General features: G+C 35.9%; 1 non-coding gene across 1 annotated transcript; it reads left to right on the top strand.

The window, feature by feature from the left end:
* Positions 1-440: 440 nt before the first annotated feature.
* On the top strand, positions 441-547 carry LOC140021763 (small nucleolar RNA R71). Its single transcript, XR_011825733.1, has one exon. It is a non-coding gene; the product is annotated as a small nucleolar RNA R71 (small nucleolar RNA).
* The last annotated feature ends 14,352 nt before the right edge of the window (positions 548-14,899 follow it).

Here is a 14,899-nt window from a genome sequence, read left to right as displayed (position 1 = left end):
GGTGATCCCTCCAACCAGGATTGTAGGTACTTGAATATAGGTTGTACTGCTTTCTTGGCACGGGCGCGTGGCCAATCATGTTAACTTGTTCTGCATTTTTTTCTTGAACTAGCGGATACATCTCCGTAGAATGACCCAAGGCAACGCATACCCTACATACTTTGGCTTGTGAGGCACTTCTCACAGTTAGTTGTTGAACGAAGAACGTCAATTCAGAGATTTGTTGTTGGATGGAGGATGTTTCTATCTCATTCACCCTATGCGTTGGGACATCCTCCCTTGTACCAAACTGTTGCGAATTCTCAGCCATTCCTTCAATTAGCTCTCACGCCTCTCGAGAAGTCTTATTTACTAACGCCTCTCCACTTGCAGCATCGATTATACTTCTGTCCCTGAAGAGTAGCCCCTCATAGAAATATTGGATGAGCAGTTGCTTATTTATCTGATGCTGAGGGTATTGGATGCACAACTTCTTAAATCTCTTCCAGTACTCATAGAAACACTCGCCTAGATGTTATTTGATACCGCATATCTCCTTCCTTAGGCTTGCAGCTCGAGACGCCTGAAAGTACTTATCCAAGAATTTTTTCTTCAACTGGTCCCACGTGGTGATACTACTAGGTGTTAGGTAGTACAACCAATCTTTTATAGAGTTCTTCAAAGAGAAGGGAAAAGCCCTCATTTTTATCTGCTCTTCTGTGATTCTCGGGGTTTCATACTGTTGCAAACGACGTCGAACTCTTACAAGTGCTTCTAGGGCTCCTCATCTGGTAGACTATGGAAAGATGGCAAGAGATGAATTAGATCAGATTTTAGTTCAAAGGGAGTGTTATCATTCAAATTTGGAAAAGTAATGCATAAAGGTTGCTAATTTAAATTATGAGTAGCCAACTCCCTTAGTGTCTATGCATTTGCCATGATGACTTGCTCTTGGTCCGAGTCACTCAAAATGTCACCAAACAAATCTGCTGGTCCAACTTCTGGCTCAGGTCTCTAAGATGCAGCACTTGAGTGCTCTTCTCTGAGTTGTCTGGTCTTTTTTCTTGTTCTACGCGTAGTCTTTTCTACCTCGGGGTCGAAAATTAATTCACCTGTACGAGAAAAACGAGGCATACATTGAAAAGCACCAGAAAATTAGAACAAAAGTGAACTCAAAAAGAAACAAATAACTGACACCAGTCCTCGGCAATGGCGCCAAAAATTGACAAATGTCGAACCTGTGCAATAATAAAAATAGAACCTAACTACCACCAAAAGCAGTCAATAATTAATCCTAGGTACTGGAGCAGGGACTCTAGGTGTGCAATGGGTTACTTGATTCACCATATTTCCGAAAAGTTTGCTTAATCCGATATACCAGAATTAATTAGTTGACAACATTTTCTAAATAATAGACAGTGGCAAGTAGGGTCGTCTCCTCAGGAACTGGGGATATTTGTCTCTTTGAGATTCTAATTGGTAACGGGGGATTTTATCGGAATGATACTAAAAATAATTAAGCAATTCAACTAAAAAAAATAATTAACTAACACAAATATAGACAGGAATTAAATCAAGAATAGAATAGATAAATTCTAACAAAGGATACAACTACTCAGACACAGTCCACTCATCCGATCATTAATGCAAGGTAGGTTCACTTAATTTATTAATAGGTTAGTTATAGTCGCCGATGAGTTCTGACGACCAATTTTTTCTTAATTTATTGGTAATCAAGGTACGACCATTGATTACCCCTAACCAGAAAATACTTCTAGGTACGACCGTAGGAATTAATTTTTCAATTGCATAAAGGATTGGAAAAACCTAACCCCAATCAATAACATGCTACGAGAGTTATTTAAATCAGATTGCACGTTTCCCTATTGTATAAAAACGCTAGTTGCCACTAGTATTAATCAATTTAAACAATTACGGATTTAATTGACTAATTTGGTAGGAGATTAATAAATCGTACTAAACATCGAGCCCTTGACATTCAATTAACTAAATAATCCCATAGAAATTCAAACAGACAACGTGCAAATATTAATAAATTAAGGAACGCATGATAATTAATTCGATCTCACAAGTATTCGGGACTGCGTCGTCGCGTTGATCTTTGGCTAGACTGACAGGTGTTGAGCCTGTGTAATAATAAATACCTACTCGAGAAAAATATAAATTTTCTGTGTATAGTAGTGAGCAAGGTCGAATCCACAGGGATTGGAAAAAATTCGATTATTTTCAAGTTCGGGACACGGGGAATTTTTTATCAGAATAAAACTAAAAATAATTAAACAATTTAACCAAAAAATAAATAATTAATTAATACGAATATAAATAGCAATTAAATAAATAATAAATAAATTCTAACCAAGGATACAACTACGCAGACACAGTCCATTCATCCGATCATTGATGCAAAAAAGGTTCACTTAATTTTATTAACAGGTTAGTTATAGTCACCGATAAACTTTGACGACCAGCTTTTCCTTAATTTATTGATAACCAAGGTACGACCTTTGATTATCTCTAACCAGGAAATACTTCTAGGTACGACCGTAGGAATTAATTTCCTAATTTTATTAAAAACTAGAAAAGTCTAACCCAAATTAATAACATGCTACGAGGGTTATTTAAATCAGATTGCACGTTCCCCTAATGTGTGAAAACACTAGTTGCCACAGATATTAACCAATTAAACAATTACGGATTTAATTGATTAATTTGACAGGAGATTAATAAGTCAAATTGCACATCAGGCCCTTGATATCCAATTAACAAAATAATCCCATGAAAATTCAAATAGAAAACATGCAAATATTAGCAAATTAAGGAACACGTAAAAATTAATTAGATCTCACAGATATGTGGGACTGCGTCTTCGCATTGATCCTTGACTAGATAAGAAGATTAGCCACGCCTCATAAGAAACTTTCCACACAATTTAATTGATTTCAAAGACATAAATACTCGCTAATAAGTTAGAATGAAACTTTGAGTCTTCGTAGATTCTTTGAAGAAAAATTGCATACCACACAACAAAAGAAGGAATAAGTTCCTCCTCTACACAAAAGACTACCTATTCTACTTTGTAGTCTCCTCGGAGAGAAAATCTCCCTTCATGCCAGAAGCTCTCTAAAAATAAAAACAAACCAAATGGAAAACTTCACCCCCTCGTCCACACAAGAAACCATTCTTTTTCTCTATCTAATCAATCCCACCGAAAACAAAAGCAAAAGCCAACTTTTGTTTGTCGGGTTTCCTTTGACCAAATGCACACGATCACAAGAAAGCAATTATCCTACTACTGTAAGAAAGCAAACAAAAGGCACACTATCTTTAGACAATACTAATTCTTCGCGGTCCCCACCAAATTGAGATGTTGGCTAGCCAAATGCAATTCAATTCTTCTTCATCAGCAAAAGGGATGGACGTTGGTTTACACCATGCATGTGGGCCAATTGTGTAGAGCTTCACAATAATCTTCTCAAGAAGGTTTCTGCGCCAATTTCTGAAATTGGGTTTAAATACCAAATATAAATATATGTCACAATTAAAGCAATATTTGGCAAGATCAAAGAGGAAAATTAACAATAAAATTACTAACAATTGACACCCTATCATAGACGAAAAGCTTAGCCACGCCGCATAAATAAATCCCACGCAAAGTGATTGAATTCATGAACGTCAAACCATCTTTAACTAATTAATCAAGAGGTAAAAGATGATTCTCCCGTTGGGAAATTTTGTCGAACAGTAGGCGTGCGCATGACAAGGAAAAATAAAGAAAAACTAAACTATTGCTCCAAGCTATCCTACGACTAAAAACAACCTCTAACCCTCTAGTGGTTTTGCCAAATTTAGAGAAAAAGGTGCAAAAGCGGGGCCCTCCGAATTTTCTCTTGTTTCCTATTGCTAGTAGGACTTCCCGTACCAGCCATCTCTTCATCAGTCCAAAAGGAAAAGGAAATCAGCTTTGGTCCCCTCTTGTGGGCCACGTTGATGGAGCTTTGTAGAAGACTTCCACGTGTGAAGTAATTTGCTTCAGAAAGCCCCCCCATTTTTAGCACCTTTCAGTCCCATTTCCTGTAGATAGGTCCAAATACCAAATATAAGTATATGTTAACAATTAAACGATATTTGGCAAGGACAATGGGGGAAATTAATAATAAAAATTACTAACAATTAACACCCTATCAAATCCCCCCACACCTGAACCATGCTTGCCCTCAAGCATGAGAACAGCAATTGAACACCAAAATTTGACAATGGCTATTGCTCCAACTACCGTATTGTCAAGATACCAAGAAAAACATATATTAAGCATCAATGGTCAAGATCCAAGAAACAATACCTCAGTTAGCTTCCAAACCACCAACTCCTCCAATTTAAAGCAAACTAATATAAGAAAAAGGAATGGTTGCTCAACATTCATCAGCAAATGGTCCAACTATTAACCAAAATCTCAACATTAAATTCACAAATCGGCAAGCTGACTCTTTCACATTCTAACACAATCTTTACTTTTTTTTTTATCACGTTTTCTATTTTTCTCTTTCTTTTTTTTTTTAGAATAACAAAAGACTTAGTTTCTAGCCATTAGAGCCTTTTGACGCGAACTCCAACATTTACCAGATGGAGGAGCCTGGTCACTCAGCTCCAATCGCTACGCGACCATGCACTCATAATAACTACTATCTTTTGACGCGAGAATCGACAGTTTAGGTGAAGATCCCTGGTTACTCAGTAGTAACAACTAGCGGAGTACAGTCAACTTTTATTTACAACCATATAACACAATAACTAAAACAACACAAAAGTAACAGCAGCCAGCCTCAAATTTCCAAACATGGAGAACTAAATTAATAACTGGACCAATTCACATGAAAAATGCCAACAATCATTCCCTATGCCTAGAAAAGTTAACAAAAAATTTAAAAAGTCAAGCCATTACTGATATTCACCAAAGAGATTTTCCTGAACTCAACCACATTAACTTGATACCCTTTTATTACTAAAACTTGGCAATAGCAACATTAATCTGCCAAGCAATGCTACCACACTCAATTGTCGAGATTGTGTCATTCATTTTCCGTCAAATTAGATGATTTCCGTCCATTTTCCAAAGAAATCCAAAGGACAATGAATTTATGTAGGTGTTTTTAAATAATGAGGAGATTTCGTGGGTAGTAAGCAAATCACAAGAGGTCAGTGTATTTTATCTTTTTTTTTTAAATTTTACAAACCAAAAGAATTCTATTCTAGTATTAGCTGTAATCAACCCAAAAGAAGAAAGACAGATGTTCTATACCAAAATGGTCCTATCCTAAATCACAACAGTATGCAAAACCAAGTTGAGTTTGACATTCAACCCCCCGACACTTTGGCAATTCAAGATGCGACTACGCTGCTACCGCTCCTTAGTACAGTAAAACTCCGAGTCACCACACACACTCACACGCTAGCCACACTGACTGTGCCCCTTCTCGCCCCATTCTCGCTCTCACCTAGGGTGCGATTTAATTGAATAGCTTGACTCGAGCTCATGAATAGCTTGATAAATTATTCCATTTGAGATTGACAGGTCGCGGTTGAACTAATCAATTGAGTTTTTTGAAGCAAGTTCGGGTATGTATATTATATATTGAAAAACTTGTGGTGTTTTATGAAATACTTGATATAATATTTAATTAATATATTATAAATATTTAAATTACTCTTTTAGGTTGGTTATTTATAATATTTTTGATCCTAATCATTTGTTGAACTCAAGTAATCAAACTTCACCATAACGAACGCAATTCCTCCACCTAGCACTTTTTCCTGCCTTAGATCTTTGTTCATTGATCGTTGTGGCAAGCTCAAGAAGTTGTTCACACCAAGGTTGCTACAATCCGTGCAAAGTCTTGAAGTACTTAAGGTCTGGTGTTGTAACGAATTGGAGGAGATAGTATCAAACGATGAAGAAGGCTACTTTAGTTTTACTTCAAGCAACAAAGATTCATGCTAAAGGACCACTATCAGTTGCCTCCCAAATCTCAAGAAATTGGCTGTGCTAGGAAATCCTAAACTAAGGAATATTTGCAAGGGGCTCCTGATTTGTAACTCTATTGAGAGAATTGAGGTAATAAGCTGCCGAAATCTGGAAAGCTTACCTCCCTTCCTACCCTCCATCAATGGACAACCTTCTGCACCACCAGCACTTAAAGTGATCCAAATATCTCTACTTGGTTGGGAGTCATTGAAATGGGACAATCCTTACATGAAGAAGATCCTTCAACCTTTTGTTCGTTATGGTGAATTTTGAGAATAATGTCAAGCTTGACAAATTAGAATTGTACAAAGATTCTTAAGAATATGCCAAGGTCGGAACTCGTATTTATCCAATGTAATTTTTGCCATTAGCGTAGAGTTTGTCATTTAATAAAATTATGATGTGTTTTATTTTTAAAAAAAAGGAAAAAAATTCGTTTACTCGTGATTTTAATCATTTAAGTTTTTCATTGTTATTCTCCATAAGAAAGTGAAAACCATGGAATTTGGGCATATCCATGCCAACAATATATATATTCCACTTACTTTGGGACCATTTCTGCAAGAGTTCCAGAGAACACATTTGAAGATTTACATTACTAAGTCCAAAAGTATAATTAAGGTCAAACATAATTAGTCAGAAGTTTTATTCAAGTCCGGAGAAAGAAATTCCAAACTCACTTCTTTGGAAACATGGTAGTTTGATACTTGATGATGAAGTTGGCAAGTTAAGATGTTGTACACTGTTCGTGATGTTAAAGCAATCGTGGAGAGCATCATTGGCTTCCCTCTTTATGATCTGAGCCTAATTTATGATGGCAAAAAACTTAATGATTCAAAGGTCCAATCTTGTCACAATATTACAGCAGAATCAACCTTACTGATGTTAGCGCAAAATTTTTTTCAGATATCTGTCGGGTACTACAATTTAATCTTGACGTGCATCAAGATTGTTTGATCAAAGCTGTGAAGAACAAGATTTTTGATAGGCTAGGATTCCCAGTTGATTCCCAGATTCTGGAATGTAGAGGAATACCTCTAAACAGTCGTCAGCATTTAGCTAGTTACAACATTCAGAGAAAGTCCATAATTCAACTGTTTAATCTTGCCCGTTAATTGAATTACCTAAGAAAGTAACATCTTCTTTGTGCAAGACTGAAAGGTCATTTTTCAAGATTTTACTTATGATGCTAATCTCTACAGTCTTTTTGCATTTTGGATTACTTTTAACTGTAAAGAAAAATATTGGGGTGTTTTTTTTTTATCAATCGTCACTTTGTCTATAGTATCCTACACTATCCTAATCTAAGAGGGAGACACAAGTCACCCAACTGGGTCTAGAGGGGCCGGTAGGGACTGAACCACCATCAGACTAGACAGATGCACTACGCACCCGTCTGATTTTTTTTAAGAAACCACTTAATGTGGTAATTGATGGGAGGCAAAGGAGTCTTAAATAGCTTAGTGGTGGCCATCAGCCCAAAGGCTGGTGGTTAAAAAAATTGGGGTGTTGATCATAACTTTTCATTTCTTCTAATTTTCTTGTGAAACTGTTGGTATTTGTTTTGGAAACGGGCTTCTTATAGCTAAAACAAATTTATTCCTCCTTTAAACTTGTTGCATATGAGGAAAGCCTGACAAAAGATGCTAACTGTATTAAACTCAGAGAGGATTTCTGATTTAATCAGGGCAACAGTTGATGCTAACTTTTCATGATATGATCAAGCTTTTGCTCATTCGAGAAGTATTACCATGCTATGTGACTGAACAAGTCCCTAGTTGTTGGACAAGAAAACAAATAAAATTACAGATGACGATGTCTCTAATGTAATATGTTGTGTTTCTTTTCCTCCAGTGCAATGTAGTTGAATAATTACTTTAGCTTTTTTGTCTAACATAATTCAATTCAATGTGCAAATTCTAAGACAATACCTCTATACCGGCTCAAGTTGTAGTAGTGTAAAACTTCTTTTTTTTTTTGAGATTATTGGTTTGCCTTTTCTTTTCATACATTGGACATTTTTTTCTCCCCCTTTGGGTTTAGCTACACTTTGCACTCAATATTTAAATTAGCAGACCAAGCAATTGTGAGCAATTTTTTGTTATGGTTATTCAGAAGCAATATAAAAAGGATGAAGTCTTTGTAAAAAAATATTTGGGAAGTCCATCGGAAAATCACCAATTTGACAAGAAAAAAGGGAAGATTGAAAGTCATGTACAGGATCTACAGACCAAATAGATGATCAAATAGGTTCGAGGGGTGACATCATTTTTATTATTACACATTGTTCCCTTTATCCTCCTGAATTTTACTTGAATTCATGTACTTCAGATTTTTTTTTTCTTTTGATTAAATACAAGCACTAAAAGAATTGGAGCGTCAAAATTCTTAGTTGCAAAGCAAGCAATCCAGGGTGTCACTTTCAAATTTGAATTAAGTAGATTTTCTGAGTACTCTTTTTTTGGCTGTTGTTACTGTTTTGCAGATAAATATATGCTTGCCTGTTATGAAACCGGTTGCTTTGAAAGTGAAGAAATCAGATACAGTTAGAAAAGTGAAAGCAATGTTGAAAGAAAAGAAAAGAATATGTGAATGTCTTCTGGAATTCTTTTCTGCTGGTCATGGGAGGATGATCAAAATCCGGGCTCAGTTGGGATTCAGCAGAATACTAATCTCCATTTTTTTGTTCAAAATTTGCTGTCAACGAGACTGTTTATCAAGAGAGCATCTGATCAGAAAGTCCTCCAGATTGATGCAGAGGCTTCTGATACCATCCACAATGTTTAATATCAAATGTTTAATTGAGGCCAAAGACGGGATCTGATAGGATGTAATTTGTTGCTAAATTTATAATTATTTTTCCCTTGATTTTAACCAAATATTATTTTAATTAATAGATTCTACCTATATTTGATTAATTGTGTTAATTGTAGGGAGGTGGAGTAAAAAGTGACAAAAGAGGTGATTTTTCAAGAATTACTGTCAAGTCCAGATGATTCGGGAATTTACTACGCATGGGATTTCCTAATTCGAGTCAAATATGGACATCTTTGGTGGAATTTGAAAGACTTTAATTATCTTTGTTAGTTGTAGAGTTGAATTAGAAAACATGAGTTATTATTTTTTTTATTTTCTTTTTTCTAATTAGACAATAGGCCTTTGTTATGAGTAGTAGATATCAAATAGGAAGCAAAAGAATAAGGGAAGTCCGCCGAGTCCCGTTTGATTAGTACTTCTTAGGGAGGAAAAGGGTCAGTCAGCTATATATATTAGCAGACTAGTCACTTAGATTAGGTTTTATCTTTGTTTCGGTTGGCCGCATGTCTTCACGTTGGCAATTTTCCCAACAACGAAGAACTAACTTCTCGTTTTCTAGTCGAAAGTCAACTTGAAGATTCGGTTCCAAACATATGTGAGATCGAATTATTTTTATTTATTTATTTTATTCATTGGTATTCGTATGTTTTCTGGTTTAACTTCTTATGATTGTTTTGTTATTTGAATGTCAAGGGTCCGATATTCGAATTAACTTAATAATCCACCGCCAAATTAACCGATTAAATCTGTAATTGTTTGATTGGTTAATACTAATGACGACTAGCATGATTGGTCCCATGTTAGGAAAATGTATAATCTAATTTAAACAAATCCCCGTAGCGTGTTTATTGATTAAAGTTGGGCTTTTCTAATTCTTAATGCAATCGAGGAATTAAATCCTACGGTCGCACCTAGGGTTATTTCTTGGTTAGGCAAATAGTTAACGATTGTATCTTGACTATCAATAAAGTAAGGAAAAGTTGGTTGTTTATCGCGTGTATAGCAACTATAACCAATCTATTAACTAATAATTGAATTATCTTTACATCGATGATCAATTGAATGGACCGTATATAAAAAGTTACACCTTTGCCTAGAATCGTATCTATTGTTGATTAATTCCTACTTATTTTTGTGAGTTGCTTTTATTTAGTTAATTAGTTATTTTTATATTTTTGTAAAAACCCCCATCTCTGAATTCTAAAAGAAATAAATTATCCCTAGTCCCTATGGATTCGATACTCGCCTATATATAAAATTTGTATTTTTTTTGAGTAGGTAATTATTATTGCACAGGCTCGACACCTGTCAGGATCCCTTGTGATAAGTTCAGTCTAATTTATTCCGGTAAGCCCCTTGAGGATGATCATGAAACCTTAGCCTCTCTCGATATCCAGGGTGAATCAACTCTTCATATGGTGCTTTGGCCAAGAGATGTATTGCCAATCTCTGTGAAAATGTAAAATGAAGAGTTGTTGAAGAGGGAAGTCAAGTCGTTGTACACTGTTCGCGATGTTAAAGCAATCGTGGAGAGCATCGTTGGCTTCCCTGTGAATGAGCAGAGCCTAATGTGTGATGGACAACAACTTGATGATTCAAAGGTCCTATCTTCTTATCATATTGCTGCAGAATCCATCTTAAAGATGTTAGTGCAGAATATTTAGATACTTGTTAAGGATGGTTTCAAAACAATTACTCTTGATGTGTGTCAAGATGTTATGATCAGAATTGTGAAGGACAAGATTTTTCACATAACAGGATTGCGAGTTAATCCCCTGTTTTTGGAATCCCTGTTTTTGGAATATGGGGGAAAACCTCTAGATAATTTTCAGAGTTTGCCTAGATATAACATTTAGAGAGTGTCCACACTTCATCTAAGGAGGTTTGGGATGTTTTTAATTGTATTAACCAGAAAAGAATATGATGTTGTGCAAGAAAGATTGAGACATCCTTTGTCAAGATTTTGCTTTCTGATGCTACTGGATATAATCTTGGTGATTTGTCAAAGTGGAGTTTGTTGCTTTCACTACTGTCTTGTCTTGGTGATGGACGCATTTAAAGGTTATCAAAACAGTTTTGCTGTGAATAATTCAAAGCTAAAATATCCAATTTTGTCAAAAAATGTGAAAGCAATGTTTGAGTCAGGAGGGGAGAGTAATGCTTTGTTTCAGGAGCTTTTGCCTAGAGCTGGTCATAGGATTCAATTAGACTACTAAGTATGACACTAGCTAATCATAGAATTCGGAGGGATTAGTGACTTTCAAATTATCTGAAGTAGAAGATGATAATTGGTCATGGAAGGATATATTATGGTTGATACATGAATTTGTGATCCCATCTTTGTATCAAATGTTCGATTGGGGCCAAACAAAGGGTACATTCACATAACTTTGATTGAAGATGACCCTGTTTGGAAGTGCAAGTTTTTAGCAAGTTTGTTTCCTACAAGTTTTTTAACAATTTTTGCTACAGGAACCCCAAAAAACTTCACAAAGTTTTTTACCTACACACCTCAAAATACCCAAAACACACAAAAAAAAATTCCCTCCACTTTTTCTTCTACCTCCGTCACCCACTCCACCTCCTCCCCCACCTCCCCTTTTTCTTCTTCTTCCTCCGTCACCACCACCTCTGTCATCACCTCTTCCAGTGCCCAGCAAGAACAATTAGGCCACCCATGAATGGAGGTAGCACCGATTCATCAGCAACTGGGCCTTGCGAAGTTTCTGATGCCAAACTCGTCCCAGCCGGTGAGCAACTTGGCAGGTTTCTGCTCGAAGGGAACATCGCCGGCGACTTTGCCGGTGTCACAGAAGTGGAAGGAACACTGGCACCGGCGGATGGAACCTCTGCAGTGGCTGGAACTGGAGAACTCGCCAGGCTTCCGGTTGGAGATGATGCAGGCGGTGACACTGCCGGAGCATTCACCAGGGAGAAGCCGCAGGTATTGTTGGAGGAATCTTTGGAGATGGAGAAGGAACCGGGGATGCATGAGGGCTGGCCGGAGAAGCTGTGGGCACAGGAGTTTTTGAGGGGGAAAGGGAAGGGAGGAAGGAAAAGAAAAAAGAAAGAAAGAAAAAGAAAGAGAAAAAGAAAAAGAAACGACAAAAAATGGTGACCATTGCTGCTGGGGAGGCAACGCAGAAGTAACGGGGGAGGGAAGGGGGAGTGGGAAGGAAGAGGAAGAAGAAGAAGAGAGGAAAGAAAAGAAAAAAAAAAAAGAGAAAAAGAAAAAAAAAAGGAAAAGAAAAAAAAAGAAAAGGAAAAAAACTTCCAAAAAACTTCTTAAAAAAACTTAAAAAATTTTTCCAAAAACTTCTACAGTACACTACAGTAAAGTTTTAGACAAACTCCCAAAAAACTCAGGTTCCAAACAGGCCATATTGTAGAACGTTTAGCCTTTCTGGATATTCAAGGGGAATTTTCTATGACTTGAAGTTTCTTGTTGTCACAGAACAGACAAAATCTTCAAGGCAGATAGAATTTGTTTGCATAATGGAACTTACATTTTTTGCACATTTTTGGATAATGGAACACAAAAAAGATGGACTTTCTTCCTATTTTGCAACTTTTTCTTTTTAATTGTATTTGAATCAAAAAAATAAAAGATATATGAGACTCATTGACGTGATTGGGAAATTTTTATGAAACCTAATCATAAGGGTGTATAATAACCAAACAATTCGACTCAACTCGTGAGTAACTCGGTCAAAGATTCGACTTTAATTTGGTGTTGATTGAATTCAAGTAGGGTTCTGCCTACTTGATAAGAAATTTAAGTGAGTACAAATAGGAAAACCAAAACTCAAGTATCTTGTACAATATGATTTTTTATTATTTATTGTGAAATTACATTTATGAGTAAGATATATAGTTATGAAATTTACCCCAATAAAAAAACCAAGCTTGAGAACCTTCTGTTATATATTTTGATTCTATCCAATTCCTATATCTTCATATAGTCAGATTTAGTCGCAAGAGAAGAGAAAATTACAAACAAGCACTATTTTAACTGTAACACGAAATCCAATTTAACACACAAAAGAGGATAAACGAATTATACAACAATAATGAGTAAAGAAAAAAAAATAGTTACAGTCAAGCATAAATTTGGAGCGTGTGCAAAAAATAGAGCCCTCAGTCTTAAAAGTTAAATCAGTGTTCTAATGTTCTTGATAAATCAGTGCTGGGCAACGGAGATGTTCCTTCGCTTGCAGATGTTCATAGCAAAACGCAAGAGACCATCTTGCCTATAGCCCCAGAATTCTACCACATCACCTTTCTTTAGATGATTGTCATCAACAAGCTTATTCCACCCGCTGTTGAGAGCGTACTTGTTCGCGCTCGGCCACCTCTTCAAATTCATGTCGAAACAGCGTTGTGAGCAATCCACCACCGTGACCTTAAGAGCCTCTTTCTGATTCAGCAGCATCACTTCTGGTTCAGTCAATACTTGCATGATTTCCTCGCGAATTGGAAAGAGAAATCTGCTTTGACTTGAAGCAACATCGGACGCTTCCAATCTTTTCTCGAGTATCCAACGTGCTCCATGAGGAAGTTCTCGCGCGCGTCGAGGAGGCATTGATGCACGGCTGCTTGAAGCAGTTTCTGTTCCTTGTTCTTGATTCACTAGATGATCGTCATCAGCCAGGCCATCCTCGACCATAACAACGACGTCGATAACCTTTCCGAACAGCTTAATTGTCTTTTTCATCTTCTTTTCCATGTTTTGAATTCGCTGGACGGTGGTAGGGATCAACAATTGATAGTCAGGAAGGATGGGAATCTGATAAACGAATGGGAAAAACAGGAGGAGGACTAATGGTAATGAGAAGCACGAAGTAACGTTTATGGGCTGTTTCTATATATATATCATGTTGCAGACCCTAGAGAAGATCGCTTCTCCTAATCCTATACAGAATCAACTTTCCAGGATGATAACCTTCTCAAAAGCGTTTTTCTTGCGGCAATAGGAAACAGTTCGAGAGATATTCTCCTTCTTCTTGTGGGATTCGGATGCTTGTTTCCTTGAAGAGGTGAACTCTCGAAACTTGCAGCACTAATTGTTAAACAAGTAGGCAGTTGTATTTCATAAAATCAGATTAGCAACAATATTACAACACGAAAGTCAATTTAAAGTAATTAGAAAGGAAAAAAAAAATGAAAACGAATTGTACTGCAAAGCAAAGTAGAAACATTTTTAATTACACTCGAGCACAAATTATATATCAATATCAATTGAAATAAAATCTTTTTACCAAAAAAAAAAACAAGTTTTTCTAATACAATCTTACAGTAATACACAATTAAAAATAACTCAAAAAACATCTCATCCATACAATATATCAAATATTTCAAAAAATTTTTATAGTAAAAATTTTTTATATACGTTGTTACAGTAAAGTGGATATTAGATATATTAAAAAGAAAAAAAAATAACTTTTACCCAAATGGATTAGTGATAAACAGAAAATGATAAATAAAATTGAGAGAGCAAGAAAAGGAAAATGTAATAAAAATGAAAAAAATTAAGATCATGGGATTAAACCTACATTTTCACCACAAAATGAAGCGAATGAATATCTTCCAGCTGATCTTTGAATTGACGAACAAAACTATAATAGAATAAAGGCAAGGAAAGAAGTATTTACGGTTATAAAAAAAAATAAAATAGGTGAGAATTACAGCCAACTCAAATTTAAAAATATAAAAAACCAAAGAAACACCCTCACTTTCAAACACCTTGCAATTCTCCCTTCCCTCTTCCTCCCTTATAATAAATCCATACTAAATCCCATCAACCCTCTCTTTTTCTCTCTTGGCACTACCTCATATGGAGCTCCAAGTTTTGCTATTGTTTTATAAAGAAAAATAAATAAATAAATCACCAAATACTTCCAAAAAAATGTAACAAAGGCAAAGGCATTTCATGAAAGTAGAACAATTACACATTCAGCCATATAAGCCATTTTATTGATGTTGTAGCCAAATCTCAGCTAATTATTTTGAGATCTAAAAAATATCTAAACTTTATTGAACGCAACAACCCTTGAAGGATGGACT

The sequence above is a fragment of the Coffea arabica genome, chromosome 1e (genome assembly GCF_036785885.1).
Source record: "Coffea arabica cultivar ET-39 chromosome 1e, Coffea Arabica ET-39 HiFi, whole genome shotgun sequence".
NCBI classification, from domain to species: Eukaryota; Viridiplantae; Streptophyta; class Magnoliopsida; order Gentianales; family Rubiaceae; genus Coffea; species Coffea arabica.
This window is presented reverse-complemented; position numbering and strand designations above follow the sequence as displayed.